The sequence below is a fragment of the Mus caroli genome, chromosome 13 (genome assembly GCF_900094665.2).
Source record: "Mus caroli chromosome 13, CAROLI_EIJ_v1.1, whole genome shotgun sequence".
Classification (NCBI taxonomy): domain Eukaryota; kingdom Metazoa; phylum Chordata; class Mammalia; order Rodentia; family Muridae; genus Mus; species Mus caroli.
Window position 1 is genome coordinate 6585698 of NC_034582.1, and position 17124 is coordinate 6602821.

Below are 17124 nucleotides of genomic sequence, written 5' to 3' on the forward strand. Positions count from 1 at the left end.
GTATGCAAACTGATCTTGCAGATCCCAGAACATAGTATGGTGTTTTATCACTAGTTTCTCTGAATAGATTGCCCCATCTACAAAAATGTCCACTCTCCATTTCAGCTGATATAGACTTGAAAATGAAGATTAAGATACACCAGTCTCTGATCTAGTGATCTAGTTGTTGTTTCTCCTCCTCCTCCTCTTCCTCCTCTTCTTCCTCCTCCTCTTCCTCCTCCTCCCCTGCTCCTTCTCCTTCCCCTTCTCCTCCTCTTCTTTCTCCTTCTTTCCCTTCTCCCTCCTCCTCCTCCCCTTCCTCTCCTCCTCCTCCTCCTTTGTGAAACAGGGTCTCATGTAGTCTAGAGTGGCCTAAATCTTGCTAATGATGGTCATGAACTTCTGATCTTCTTGATTCCTTCTCCAGAGTCCTGAGATTAAAGACATGCAGTACCACATCTGGTTTATGTAGCACTAGAGACTATATCCAGGGTGTTGTACATGCTAGGCAGACACTCTGCCTATTGAGGGATATGGCCATCTTTTTGCATCTACCTTCTCGTGGCCTTTTTACAGGTCTTCATGACAGTATAACATGAATGTGGTCGCTACAATGTTATTTTTATCTACTCTGGGGATGTAGTCCTCAGCTCAAACACTGATATTTTGGTCTGGAGTCTTTTTGTTACACGTTTAGTTATACAATACACAAAAGAACTTTTGTTTATATTAATTATTTTCCATATTATAATTCTTTTTAACCTATGTCAGTATGATAATGTGACCATCTGACTATATATAAATATTTATCCTATTAAGACTGAGAACTTAAAACTTAGTTTTAAATTAACATTAATTAATTAATGTGTAATTAAGTTGATTACACATGAGAGAGAGAGAGAGAGAGAGAGAGAGAGAGAGAGAGAGAAGAGAAGAGAAGAGAAGAGAAGAGAAGAGAAGAGAAGAGAAGAGAAGAGCAGAGCAGAGCAGAGCAGAGCAGAGCAGAGCAGAGCAGAGCAGAGCAGAGCAGAGCATTTTGGTTGAAAAGTACCTGTTGGTAACAAGTGGTAATCTGTGAAAAAGGTTTCTTGTGGTTGGCTCTGCTTGAATCTTGGTATTTACATTTCTGCAAATTTCATTACTACTCTGGCTTAATAGAAGACATGAAAATTCTTATGCCTGCTGGTGAACTGAATCTGTTATATATGTTTTGGTATAAGATCTGTGAAAAATTGGATTTCACACAGACTATATATGTAGTTCATCATCGGATTGTGTGTGTGTGTGTGTGTGTGTGTGTGTGTGTGTGTGTGTTGCTCTAAGATAGCAGTATGTTACAGCCACTTCAGATTACTGTAATTATTTTACTTTGAAAATACACCCAAAGTTGACATATACACTTTGTCAAATGTGAGATTCTATGTGGAATGCAAAACTGCATTTACAAAGTTACATTCTATATTATAGAAAAATCTGTTGTATTTGAATGGATCTTTCCCTAGACAAGATGCTGAGTATAATGAATTTATTTTGCTCTAAACGCTGATCTTCTCTAAGGTTATGTAGACCTTTGCAATTTTGACACATTTCACTGCATAATCCCAAAACGCCACATTAATTAATATCACTGCCAGTCTCATCAGAGAGCTCTATGACTATTATGAAGCTGTCAGGCTTTCACGAATGGAAACCATGTTTCTAAAATTTAAATTTTGGTTGGAAAGCTCAAATTTTGTATCGCTGGCAACAAGGACTGCTTGTGTTTGCCTTGTAGTGACAGCTCACCTCATTCATTTTGCAGAAAATCTCTGCAAGCCAGCCAAAGTTGAACATGCTACAGCTTCCTTCAAAGGGTGTTTTATGAAAAGGGTAGTTAGCCCAGTTTTCATCTCCACAAGGGGCTTATCATTTGTCTTCTCCTCAAGATAATTAGTGTTTCAATGCAAAACAAAACCTTACCACACACTGCACTTTGTGCATGAAAAATATTCCAGAGTCATGCTCCAAGGAGTGGGGACTTAAGGGCTTGGATGTAGCTCAGCTGTTATAACACATGCCTAGATCTGATAAGCTCTTGGGTCCAACCCTAACACACACACACACACACACACACACACACACACACACACTGTGGGTAAGAGGAGGAAAGAGAACTAGGAAGGAAGAGAAAGCATGGGAAGAGGAAGGGAGAGAGGGGCTACTGAGAAAGAGGGAGGGAAGGAGAGAGAGAGAACACAGAAAAGTGTGAGATCAAGTCTTCATTGCATGCCATTTCTTCATGCTTTCATACTGAATGTCGTAAGTTGAAGCATGTAGAATGAAAAAAAAATAGTGGCTAGAATGTTTGTGACCACTGTGACTTTTTTTTACATACATACACACACACACACACACACACACACACACACACACACACACAGACTGACAGACAGACAAATAGATGTTTATTATAGATAGATGTTAATAGATACTTATTAAATTAATAATTGTTCTTTTCATCCTCTCTAGGACTACTGTGATATATGATATAAAGAGCCATCGGTTTTATTCCCTATGACTTTATACCACCAGTACAAAGATGCTAGGCACAAATTATTATCACAGTTATAGTGGAAGGCTTTTTGAGCTCATGTCTTTCCTCAAAGGGCTTGAAAACACCTAGGTTCAACACACTGCTCTTGGGAAACTGCTTCCCCCATGCCACCCAACCTAACCACAATGGACCTCAACACATTTTGCTGTATTCATGTATGTGTGTGTGTGTGTGTGTATGTTTGTTTGTTTGTGTGAGCCTGTGTGCCTATGTGGTGAATGTAGACATACAGAGTGTGTGTGAATGCTATCTGATGGGCAAAAAAGTTTGCAACTTGAGTTAGAACTCAAATCAGAGTCTTAATAATAAAGACTCCATTCTGAGCTGGTTTATCATGACGTCATTCCATGAACCTCGAAACCTTCAACTTCAAGAGAACCTCCTAGTTTTTCTGGTTTTTCTTGAAAAGATTTATTAATTCCTGATACTTTGAGGATTTTGAAGAGCATCTTATATAATTCTTAACTACCATTGTGAACTCATAAAATATAAGATGAACAAAGATCTAAAGCTTTCAGGCTCACTTAACCACACTGAGTAGTACACTCAGGGAGTACACAGTGTCTTTGGGGATGGTGGCATCCCTTTCTTAACCTCAGATTTACATGACTTCCTTTATCAGAGAAAGGTCACAGCAGGGGTTCATCTTTAATGCTAATTAAAGCAGAGTCTTTGCCAGAATGCCAAATGTCTCCTGTCCTGATCCCAGTTGAACTTGACACCACCTGACAGTAATGTTAAACTCAACATCCAACCTCTCACTGTGGTGTGGAGTGAATGCATGCTCAGATGGAAGCATGGCCCTCGGTCCCCTTATGGAACAGCCTTACCACCAAGAGACAGAGAATGAGCTCACACCATAGTCTTACTGCCACTACCCGCAAAAGGAAGTATTTCATATACATAATGTGGCTAAAGGGTTTTCTGTTTAACAAAAGGTGTTTCTTTCTGTTCCCTTAAGATGATAAGTATTGTCTGGAGAAGTTTAACCAAGGAACTTCAAGGCACTAGAATTCCAGAAAAATAGTAATGCCATGTTCCTGGAGTAACCTTGTCTGGGGATTGTTAAACTGTGCAGCTATAAAATAGCCTTTGCAGGGTGATGAGACATCCACTCCAGGAGAACACACAGTCTGTCCATCAGCCAAGCTTCCTTGGAAATACAACACGGACTCACCATTGGCCTTAATAAAACATGCATAATTCAACCCAGAAAGCAAAAGAGAGGTCATGTCCCCATCCGTTCTGCAACATTTCTCCTATGTACTCTTAAAAGTCATCTTGACCCTAGCTAGCTAATCTGTGAAGGCAGAGTGCCCAATTAAATTACCTTCATTATGAACACACACAGGCAAATACTTTTTATAGCACATTACTCTGAACCTATAATAAGCATTGAGGGAAAATAGCATAAAAGCTCTTTTAGAATTATATAGAGACTTTTACACAATTGGTGATACCTAAGAAGGTCAGAGAGAATTCTTTTTTACCATGTAGGGTTCAATGGGCAGAGACATTATGAAACTGACATTTTTGTAATGAGGGAACATTTTAATATTAATACTCTTGGGTCTAAGGGCAGTCTTTGATTAACAATTATATCCAAAGAGAAGATGAAGACCTTCAAAGCAAGCCATGCTTCTAGACTTGAGATTCAAATGAATAGATGATCATAAACTGTCTTTTCTATGCTATGCTAATAGTGTTTTGCTAGGATTCACCCATACACTCCTCATGATAACTTTATGAGGCTTGTTTCTTTTATACTGCTTTATACTACAGTATACAAGCATTACTACTTTTATACCGATGATGAACATGGCTTAGAGTTCACATGACTTACGTCAAACTTAAGGCAGGGAGTTTGAGACTGGCATCAGAACCCAGTGTTGCTAAATATGTAGTTTGCCCCTCCTAACTATTGCTTTGGTTGCTTTCTGGAACTCCACAGTTCCCTATCATATTGTTACTGACAAGTGTATACAAAGTGCTTCTACCCAGCGGGTACTTGTTAGCACATTTATTCCACCCTTACCCACTTTAAACAATCGGCTCATTCAGGACTGACTTCAGGGCAAAGATCAATATAAAATATTTATCCAGATGGTAAAACTCTCCTAATTGTTGTTCGAACAGTCAAAAACATCAATGACCGAGTATTTATAGATGGGTGACTGAGTACCTTTCTCTGTTTTATGTCCACTTATAAGACAGATTCCCTCTTTTCAAGAAGTGTAAAATCTAATAGAGGAGAGCATCTTATTTTTTGTTCAGAGCAGTATTTAGTATGAAGTATAAGGTTCACTGTAGTGCTAGGGATATCTACAAAACATAAACAAATAGGTATATCATCCATTTCAGCAATGTGTACAGTTTTAGTTGATATATGTATATTTCTGCCTGATTTGTTCACTCATTGATCACATGACAAATGGCAAATAAGTAGCCAATTTGAGGCTCCTATTAATTTCCCAAACTCTCTATTCAATATGCACACTAATAACAAAGAAGTATCGAGTAAAGTATATTACCTTCACGGCATCACAGCAAAGGGTCATTTTTTGAGTGTTATGGTTCAGTGACCCCAGCCTAGGCCTTTATCCATGCAAAGCTGGGCTCTCCCACTTTTCTCTATTACATTTCCAGCATAACAAAAAATATGTAATATGACTCTTCTGAAAATGATGTTGCTTCCATATTTAATTTAATGTATCTTGATCAAAAGTAATCATCCATCAAGTATTTTCCTAAATGCAAAGAGGCATTGGAGGAACTTAAACTGGATTAGGAAGTAGGAGATAAAAGGCGACACTGACCAGACATACTTGGCCACAAATGTCCATGTTGGAGAGATGTGATAAAAAATAAAATACTTAGGATGCTGGGGAGCTGGTCCTGTTGGTAAGTTGCTTAGTGTGAAAAAACAAAGAGCAGATTGTGGTTGTATGAAAAGAGGCTATAGATTCTAGGGGCTCGAAACCCGGCCAGTCTGTCAGAATAGTTTCAGTAAAAGACCCTGTGTCTAAAATAAGGTGGAGGGCAATAGAGAAAGACACAGGGTATTGACTGCTGGCCTCCACACAAGCCCAGGAGCAAACATATGTGCATGAAGCCATATGTGCATGCATCACTCCCCTTCACCACACACACACACACACACACACACACACACACACACACACACCCCAATAAATTGAATAAGTATTTGGTCACTGCCATGACCTGCTACAGTGAGAGTAGAGACCCTAGAGTAAGGGAGCAGTAGAAGGATGTGGAAGAAAGGGCACAGTTAAGAAAAGAAAACAAAACAAAACAACAGAAGTGTTGGGCCCTGGTATCTGATTAGGTATGGGAGTTGGAAAAACAGAACAAGTGCCTGAAATGTCTAGCTTTGATTGAGCTGCCAGAAGGTTGAAATTTGACACATATTAACAATGGAGCAGGAGAGGGGAGATTAAAGGCTTAGGCATGCCTGAGATACCCTGGGTCAAAATGGCAGATGGTGGACACACAATCCTGACTGCTTCTAACATTAGGATTTATTCCATTTGTTCTGTGGAGTAGGCTTTGGGTTCAGCAGTTTACATAGATAACCCTCCCCTCCTCCTCATCAAGTGCCATGTCTATAACAAACCAAAAAACCAAAAAACCAAAAACCAAACCAAAACAAAACATTTTACAAACAGAAGAGAGGCTAGGGAACTTTAATCACTTTCCAAAACATACACATGGAGGTGGCAAACCCTGGATGTGAATCTATTCCTTCCCAATCCTAAAGCAACTCTAAATTGTTTTCCTATATAATGATAAAAAAGTTCAATTTGAAGAATAGTATAAAAGCCTATCATTTTGCCTATGGTAGCATGTGTGTCTGATCCTCTTGTGGTATCATAGAAAGAATCCTAGTGACTGCACTGTATCAAGGATCCAGAGGCACTTTCATAAATGAGGGCTGCATCTAGAGACCAGGATACATATATTCACACCTTCCTATAGCTACATTCTAGCCCCACTCTTGCCTCATAGCCATCGGTCTAGCATCTCCATCTCTAGCATGGCCAGGCCTCTGGCTTTGGGTCAAGATTGACTTGGGCAGTGAAGAAGGAGCAAATCATCAAGGTTTCACAGCATCTGAGAGTCACAGAGGCTGTGCAGCTTGGCGTCAGTGACTCATCTCAGGGCCAAGAGACACCCATTCATAAAGTGGAAGCTGTTTCCTGACTTCTTGTGATGAAAGCCCCTAGATCTTTGGCAGGCACCCCAACTTGGCACTCAACTGAATCGGTGCTGCCAGGATGCAAACAGGCCCGTACCCCAGGGCTTCATTTTCAATACATGATTGCTGGAGGCTAAAGGGTGCAGAGACTAAGGCCCCAAATCTCCAACAAGTTCAATCCTACCATGAAGACCCATGATAACTCTCAATTTTATTTCGAGAAGATTCTTACTCATTTTCCCCAAAGGATAGGCTCACACTGAGTCATATCACCTCTTGTAAGTGACCAGCCTGGTGAGAGTTTGGTCCCAGGCACTAAGCATTGTCCGGTGTCTAGTTACTGTTCAAATTATGAGAGCAGCTGCTTTTTATCAATGTAGTCATGGAGTTAGGAACAGTCACATGGGAGCTTTCTAAGCTCTTTTCTGAGTTTTCAAATTTGTTGTTTTATTTAATGATTATTCATTTTAAGATAAGGTTGAAAATAGCAAGTCCAAAATAGCTCAAAAATCAAATTCTGATCACATGCTATCTAATAAGAATAATAAAGACTTTCCCAGGGAGAACACTGACAAAATATTAACAGTGAATAATATGACACTTATAATTCTCTCTACCTTAGAATGCATTTGTTTTTAATTTGTTTCTCATAATAAAGTATCTGTAGGTATTACTTGTGTTTTGTGCTGAGTTGAACTCTTTCATGTAGTTAGCCTAAATGTCTGCTAAACCGAAAGCTAGATGGGAAGTTTTGCATCAGAGCTTCCAGAATGCCTTTCTCTGCCTTTTGTTGATGGAAAAAAAAATGATCTCACCTGTTTTCAGGGTCTATCATAAACATCACCATCAACAAACTTCACTCTCCTGGAAATCTCCCATTTGGTTCTGGCTCCTCTCTCTCAGTATGACTTTTTTTCTTTTCATGCCACACTGCTATATCATTTGGCATTATTTGTGTCTGCCCTGCTGCCCACACTTGTTTTGTGAGAGCATATGATACACATGAGTGCCTACAGTCCTCAGCCAAATTATACCCTTAACTCTTCCTCTGCACTGTCTACACTGTAGCACACTGGCACAGGTGGTAATGAATTGCCCACTGAGGTGCTCTTCATCTCTATGGAGGAGAGCTTATTTCCCCCCTGCTCATTTAAGTCTTTTAGTATTTCTCTATCTCCTTAAAGTAGGAACTCCCACGTGGCCTTTTATTTTGATGTCTTGTATTGCCCGCTAATAAAATGATCCTTGGCTATTCATTGTTTCTAGAAAACTCTTCTCCAGGTTTTCACGTCATGATGAGAAACGACATATCCAAGACTTCTTTAACATCATGAATATTATTTAAGTGGTTTATATTCTGACTGACCCTGAAACAGCTAGGATTCAGTTCTAAGTAGGCCACTTGGAGCTGAGACTGTGGCAACTCCTAATGAAGTGTGAACCTGACAGAGCTATACCTGTGACGGGGCCATACTGTACCTTACATGTCCCACTGACTTCATCTTCTATATTCCTCCAAAAGTGGATTTTGTTTACAGGAGTATGCAGGAACTTTTCTACTGTGTTACTTCTAAGAACTAGAACTCACTATGTTCCAAGAAATATCTTCAGTATCTACCATAGAGGACTTTGTACCCATTGGCAGTCCTTCAACTGAACTCATCTTTTATTGGGTTACTTGAATCAGAGATAATGGCTATTTAAAATTTTCAAACATGCACAGTTCCCATGCCACAATTGATGGACACATATCCTTAAATAGACATATACTCAAAGCCAACTTGGATATGAGTTAGGCATAGAAAATTTCAATTAGATTATGCTTCTCGACGCACTCTTTTCTGCCACTGAAGAAAGTTTTTATCTTTTTGGTTTTTTTAAAGAAAAGATTTATTTTCTTTTTATTTATGTGTATATGTTTGTTGGCATGTATGCCAATGTATGGGTACCTGCAGAGGTCAGAAGAGGGGACCAGATACCCTGAACTTGGAGTTAGAGGTAGTTATAAGCCTCTGAATTTGGGGATTAGGAACTCTGGCCCTCTGGAAGAACAGTTGCCATTTTGTGGTATTTCTTCAGTCTCAATAGAAGAAAGTTTTACTCATACAGGAAAAAAACCATGTTCCTGAGGAAAACCAAAAGACCAGAAGATTTCTTTTTGCTTTCATTTTATTAGAAGATAAAAATGTTGATCATGAGGACATGATCTCCAAGAGAAAGTTTGCAATAATTTGTTTTCTCTTCAAGTGATATCTATTTATGCATTTTATATATAACTCAGGAGAAATAATTTAATAGAGAATATTTTAAAGATAGAAAAAAACCATTCAGGTTTTCTAAATATCTATAGATAAACACCCTTGACTAGGAAGTGGGTGGGCCCTAGAGTAACAAAATATTAAAGTAACCTGAAATATTGTCATATTGAGTTCCTGTTCAGTCCATGGCAGTTTGGGGTTGAATGGCATGAAAACGTCAGCATTTTATTTTGATAAAGATTATTTCAATGGAACTGCAAATTTTGTTTTACTGTATTGGCATTTTGGATGGCTGGGGTATGCTACTTTATCTTTGAATTCATGACCAGATCATTAACTCTTAGCGACAATACAAATGTGGTGTGAACAACACAAGCAAAGAACACCAGGGCAGAGTTGTTAGTTTCAGCAAAAACATATGCTGTCACATATTATCATTCTATTTTGGGGTTTGTTCATCAGAAACACAGGTGCTTTCTCAAAATATTACTAAAACGTGGCTCTTTAGTCTGCAGGTGGGACACATGGTATTTAAGTCCTTCCCTGGGCTAGATTTAAGGAGACTATTGATACAAAGCCAATGGCTTTGCAAATGCTATTGTTGTTCTTCAAACCTAATGTTATCGCAGGTCTCCTGTGTATGTGTTTTCGGGGCTCAGTTCCTAGTTCAGCACTTCCAAATCCTGCTGATCCCTGAGTTGGAACAAAGCTCTCAGAGGCAATCAACTGCTTTGGCCATCCCAGGTGCCAAACACACACACAATGCCCTTTTATTTATGGAAATACAGATCTATTCTGCATGCACTCAGAGCTCAGTACAAATACCACCCCTTTCCCACAGGCGACAGGAAGGATGTGGTTTGAAGGACATGGTTGCTTCATCTGAATGTGCAGTTGTTCTTCAAAAGAACTCTTGTTTTCATGCTGGGTGGATGCTCCACTGCATTTTAGAATATACAGCTTAGCCATGCCCCAAACCTACTTTCATTTCTCAAGAGTGGACAATCAAGTTGATCATGGATGATTCTTTTCCTTCCACCTCCAATGGAAACATACTAAAAATGTGCTCATCATCAAAAGATATTTCTGTGAGCTCTTGACCTAGCAAGTCTTTATATATTCATCTGTAACAATAATACCATACTAACATTACCCGATAAAATGGTCAGAACCATCCAGTGGTTTGATCAAATCAGCTTATTTTGTGTCTACTCTAGGGATAAATATATGGATTGCTCCCAGCAGTGGAAAACACAAACATTATAGAATGCACCCTCACCACCAACGCTGTGATAGTCAGGTCCCTAACTGCCACAAAGGTAAATATTTGCAGAATTATCTTGGTTTCACCTGAATGCAAATGTGAGCAGCGGCATCACTGGCTGCTGTTTAACATGGAACAGTGTAACACACAATACAAAATATCAACTCCAGCACAGTCATTCACCAGCCCCTTCTTTAAATCCAATGATGCACTCAGAACAAGCATGCATGGAGGGGTCACATTTCTGATTTCACATAGACTACATCCTGGGAGCTGTCTTCCTTATTATTTCAGAAACACCCTGTGTTCCGAATGCCTTCTCCACAGCCGTGCTCCTTGTCGTTTGTTTCTCCCCTGCTCTTGACAAATCCCCAGATGTCAGGACGTTTCTTAATCTACACATGATCTCCTATTTGGGGTCTAGCATCTCACATCATCCTGTCATCCTTATGCCTCAGCTAAATCCAATATTTTAAAACTTGTAGCCAGAACGTTTTTCCATTCCATGGTAGAAAGTCGTTTACCTTACAAAGGATGCATTGCTGGTTACCAGTTCCTTCCTCAGCTTTGCACAGAGTCTTCTCTCTCTGTGCTTCCTGTACAGTCACTAGCTCCAGGAAAAAGTGATCCAGCAATGGTCTAAGTCCACTGCCGCTAGCACTTGTTTCTGAATTCCTTGCAGTATACTCACACCTTAAGTTTCCTCTAACCACTTCTTGTTTTTCACCCATCAGTTGTAGAATTGTGTGATCTACCAGAGACTTGCAAGAGGAATATAGTAACAGGAATCAAGGAAAAGAAGAATGGATATTTGATGGGAATATTTTATTGGTAACACTCAACTTGAAATACCATGTCTGAGAAATATTACTCTCACTCCAGCATGTTATATAAACGTCTGCATTTTCTTCCCCAAGAAGAAATAAATGACTCTGGATGAAGTGTCTGTGCCCTGGTCCTTCAAGAGTCCATATCTCACTCCCAGATGCCAGGAACACTTCACCTTGAGTCACGCTCTGAGCTTTGTGTAGTTCTTATGTAAACCTCAGTCTCCAGACACATTCCGATTTGAATTTATTTCAAATTCCGAACTGCGTTTATTCCATTCCTCTCACTTAAAATTCCAGTCGTGATTGGAACAGACACACTTCATTTACCTTCTGTCCGGTGTTCAGTGGATCACCTGTTAGGTCTTGCTCTGGCAGGTGGCATTCAATCCTTCATTGTCTCTGTATCAACTGATTAAAGCTTTGTTTTTATTTCTAAGGGATGTTATAACCTTCAATGTCATCTTTCTTGATGGTTTTTGAGACTAGAGCATGAGGAATCTGGCAAAATACTATGATAAATAATAACACTCTTTCTCTTTCAACTCCACCATTCACTTGTCATGGCACCAAGTCACGTCCCAATGAAGGATAAAACCCAACTGCCCCTTTGTGGTCTATTTTAACCAATTTTCTATATAACGAATGATACAAAATAAGGTAACTTGATAAAATGCCAGAGACAAACACAACTTAGTACCGTCTGGCTTGAGCAAGACACGTCACTTAGGAATGAGGCCTCGGGGAAGGTCTGTTCTCAAGGAGGAAGAATACAATCCATGGAAGGGAACTGATTTTTTGTTGGATGTGTGTGACTTTCCTGAGTGAGGTTTAAGGCAGAAATGACAGGTAGTTTAAAAGAGTCAATTATCTCTGAGAAAGCAAATGGCAAGAAGAACCGGTAAACTGCTTAGGGTACCATGCAGGACTGTAGAAAGCTGCTGTCATTCCATCAGTGACTGGCAGCTATAAGGCTCCATGTTTGTTTTTTTACTCATGAAGCATCCATAGGTATGTATGTGCCTGGGTGTGCATGACTATGAGTATGTGACCTCTTCGGCTCTCCCGCAGGGCTTTCCAGAGATGCTAAAACTCTTTGTATGCCAGAAGTTGGCCCCAACTCCCTATGATAATAAAGTAATGTCTTTCTTTACTTTGACAAACTCCCTCTGGCTCAACTTTATTCTTTCCCTTCAACTCAAAATACCATGGCTGATCACTTCAAACATTCTCCTGCCAATATCCACCACTTCCCAGAACTTCTGCCACCGATGCACAGCCTCCTAAAAGATTTCAGCTCCAAATAAGGTCACTATTTTATTTCTGTCTTTAAGAGCTTAGCTATTACATTCTGATAAATTCTTGTGACTTCATGGATGAGTGCTGGGGCAAAGCCTTTGTCTTCAACATCCCTGGGATCCCAACTCTGCCCAGATAGGAGTCTGTGCCCTTTTCTTTCAGATCTTAATTTGTTTTTCCAATCTAACACGACGTTCAGCCCATACTTCCACACTCCCAATGAAGTCCTCTGGTCCTTAGAGGGAGAGTAACCCAGGAAGTGAAAGCGCGCGTAGCTCTCTCTCCTCTTATGTATTTATCCCAAGCATACTTTTGCATACCTAACTCACAAGAAAGTTATTTTTTAAAATTCAACCCCGATCTTCCCACCTCTGTTTCAGACCTACTCTGCCCGCTCGTTATGTATTTACCATGTTCAGCATCGGTTCTTCCCTCCCTTGGCTCTTGTGAAGCAGGCCTTGGAGGTGGTGGTTGGTTTTAGGTTTTGGTCCTCCACTATTCACTGAGCTCACACTGACAGCCCAGTTCCAGGAATCACGTGAGTCCAGGAATCACCATTGCTATCTGCAAACACTATAAATCAAGGTTTTTATCTACCGCCCCTCCCCAAGGCCTGGTTTATCGGGATGGCCCCACTTGTAAGCATTCTAGACACAAACAGAATGAAACCTGCAGTGCACTCCTTCTGTCTATCCCTGTTCACACTCTAGTCCTATGGCCTTCTTCCTTTCCAGCTCTGTTGACCAGGGTCATTTGGACTCAGTTCAGCCATTTGCTCCTAACCAAGCTGAATTTGCCTTCTCTGTTCCTATCGGTTCCTCCCAGAAGCTGCTAGTTCCAAGGTAATCAGTAACTTGCTAGCTGATGACTCTATCACTATGGTTGTGGGGGCTGCTGACTCTACCTGTGGGGTTCAACGTCTCTGACTATTCCTTATTCATAATTATCTCATCTCATTGTAACATTTTCTTGAATTTCCCCTACCTGTCCTAGCCATTTCCTTTCTGGTTTCTTTTCAAGGTCTTTTTATTTCCTACCATTTTGCTAGATCTAGCCCACACTCCTTCCCTGGCTTCCCTCTCTCTCTTTTATTCTTTTCCATTTTTATGTTGACCTCATCAGTTAATCTGTACTGTAAACATCAGCAAGGTATCCATCACTCATAAAGACCCCCTGCCTCTCAAACAATCCCTGGTATTGCAGGTGCCATGATCACAGCTCATGTAGAGGGGTCAGGTACCAGGCATGCCAGCCCAATGTCACTCAATGGGACCTCCCTTTCTTCACTCCACTGATTCTTTTCCTTGAGCCCTTTAGTCTTTTCCTTATGCTGCATTTGATATTCATGAGTGTGCTTCAGTCTGTGACCCTGACCTAAAACATTGCAGCTTCCCTCTTTCTCTTGAGCTACCTCAGCAGCTTCATTTCTTCATTTGCTGGGCTACATGCACTTTTGTCCTTTCTGTATCCCCCCTTCCCAAGTCCTGAGCCCTTGCTCCCATCTACCACAGGACCTTTGCACACACCATCTTCTGCCTCTGTTACTTCCTTTTTTCCAAGGGAACTCAGATGCATCTTTCTGATCTTGGCTCACCGGAAGTTTCAAAAATGGAACAGTCCCTGACTGTTCCTTATCTGTTCCAATCTCATTACAAAATTTTCTGAATTGCTGATGTAGGAGAGATCTAGCATCTTCACACTCTTTCTGGTTTAATGAACAGAGTGTAAGTCTTTCAGAGTAACAGATGATCATGTGGTTTTATGCTTTGTCCATAAATCATGTAATGGACTGTCAATATTTGTGTTCATATATCACACACACACACACAACTTACAATCTAACCTGAGGTATACTTCTTCCTGAAAGGGGCTGATATAATGAGACCAGGGGATACAGAACTATACACTGCAGAGGTCTCTGGCAAACTAGGATATGTCTCCCAGCTTTAGCTGACATAATAGGATAAATAGCTTCATGTAGAATTCTCTTTGCGAGTGGAATGCTTCTGGGATCATAGCTGATTCCACGATAGAAGAAGCAGGTGACCCATCTTCCACAGTGCTGTGCTCCAAAGAGGGTTATGGCTGGATTCATCATTTTGAGTTTTATCAGCCCCAGTTCTGTTTTTCCCCAAACCTCCTCCTCCTTTTTGGTTGCTTCCCACAACAAATTAATCTTATTGTTTTAATAATAATCCAAGCAATAGGCTTGGCACAGCTAAGAGATACTGTGGTTTGAAAGGGATGTAGCCCTGTGTGTGTGTGTGTGTGTGTGTGTGTGTGTGTGTGATCATGTATTTGAATCCCAGTGGTGGTGTTGGTTTGGAAGTTATAGAGCTTGTAGGCCATTGCATCTCATGGGAGGATGTGGGCCACTGGAGTAAGTCTTGAGGCTTTGTATCCTGGCAGGCCTTCCTTCACTGACTGCTTCCTCACAGTGTTGCCAGATGCCTCAAGCTCCCTCTGCCATGGCGTCCTTGTCACCATGCATCTCCCCTCAAAAATAAACCCATCCATCAATAAGCTGCTTCTTGTCAGGTATTCGATCCCAGAAACAAGAAAGGTAACCGACTCAGGAAGGGAAGAGAGGACAGGAAATCAACCTTTAGAGAAGCTGCAGTTGATGATTACAGGATAAATACTGTCTTCCCTTCTGAGAGACTCAGATAGCGCTTGGCTCTGCCTGGGTAGACACAAGCTGCCGGGCTGTAGCTATGGTTCAGATCTCACACGTTCAGTTCACCAAGTCCATTTTTCTAAGCCCCCTAGAGGGAGACAGCACACCAGCAACACATCACTGTGTATTACATTTGCTCTAGTCCTCCACCACTGCACTGAAGTGCCCCACGGGGCACCTTCATGCAGTTGCTGCAGGAGGGGGGTTGTTTGTTCTGCCTATGTACACTTCCTTTTAGGCAATGCCTTCTGGCCCTGGTACTAGTACTTGAAGGGGCTTTAGGAGGCAAGCCACATCTCTGATTTTGGCATGTCTTTATATCACACCTATGTTTAAATCCTGAGTAAACTGAAAGGCCCCAAATATGTTCTTTTCTTATGTGGTCAAATTCCGTCTTTGAGGTGTGATGAAGAGCCAGGGTGTGGTCAGAAGATGTTTTCATCATACACAATGCATGTGAGGCACTGTGAACTCTCCAACTTAACCATAAGAAGAATTCTTATACACTAGTGTTTGGGGCTTTGGAGGCACGGTCTTTACGAAGTGGAGTCCTCAGACACTTAAGGGAAGTAATTTCTTGGACTGGAGTTGCTGGAGAGGGAGAGGCTTAGCATTCGTGTCTCCTAAGTACTGGCAAGAAGCCCGTATAAAATGCAGAGTTTTAATAATCAGAATCCTCAAGTTCCAGAAACCAACATGCTTCCCCCTTTCCCAACGCTACTGTGCTATCAGCATACAATTCTAATAAAATTGAAATGTAAATGCTGCTATTTTCAGACCAAAGAATGATACTTCACTTATTTCATAAGAAGCATCTCCTAAGACAGATATGACTTTCATACAATCTCTTTGTTCCTTTTTCCTTTGGCCTAAAGAGAATTCTGTAAAGGACACAGAGAAAATGAAAACAGCTCACAGATCAGTTAAGTCATTTCAAATCACAGCCAAGGATAACCGCAGCAAAAGCCATCTGAAGTTACCTGAAGCTGACGAAGAGCCAAGGAAACATTCAGTGATCGTGAACAGATACGTGCATTTCCCAAGTTCTTGGTGTGATATGAATAAAATGTGTAATTGACATGAAAAGCATGGGCAAAGAAACGTCTCTATTTGGAGAGAGAGAGAGAGAGAGGGAGAGAGAGAGAGAGAGAGAGAGAGAGAGTGAGTTTGGGAAGGAAAGAGAAAGCAATGAAGGAGGGAGAGAGAGAAAGAGAATGGGAAAGAGAGGGAGTGAAGGAAGAAGGGATGGAGGGAGAAATAAAAAGAGAGGGAGAAGGAGAGGGGAGGAAGGGAGAGAACATGCATGAGACAGGGAGAGAGAATAAGACAGTAAATGCATTTATGTGGAAGGTTTATGTGGAGGTCAGAGGTCAACTTTGGCTATCATATCTCAAGCTCTGTTTATTCTCTCTCCATTCCTCTCCCTCTCTCTGAGACAGGGCCTCTGGTTTTGGGCTCATTGATTTGGTTAGACTAGCTGGCCACTGAGACCAAGTGTTCCATCTATTTTTGCTTCCCTCGCACTGATATTACATGTGTGGGCCACTTTTGAAAAGATTTATTTTCATTTTCTGTGTATGAATGTTTTGCCTGCTTATATATGTGTACATGCCATGCATATAGTGCCTATGGAAGCCCGAAGAGGGCTTTGCATTCCCTGGCTTTGGATCACAGATGGTTGTGATCACCAAGTGGGTTTTAGGAACCAAATCTGGCCACTACGCTAGAGAAGGAAGTGCAGAGCCATCTGTGCATTCTGAGCTTTTAAAAAGTGGGTTCTGTGGATTGACCCTGGGACCTCATGTCTGTACAGTACATGCTTTACCAAGTCAGCCATCACTTTCTTATAAAGATGAACTTTCTTTGCTGGGAATGTTTCAGAATGAGCTTGTTGGGTGAGCACACGGTAAGCCCAGGACGAGCTGTCCCCAAGCTTTGGGAAGGGACCCTAACACAGCTTTGAAGATGGGGAGACTGGGTTTGAGTGATGGAGAGTGATAGTGGCCAAGTT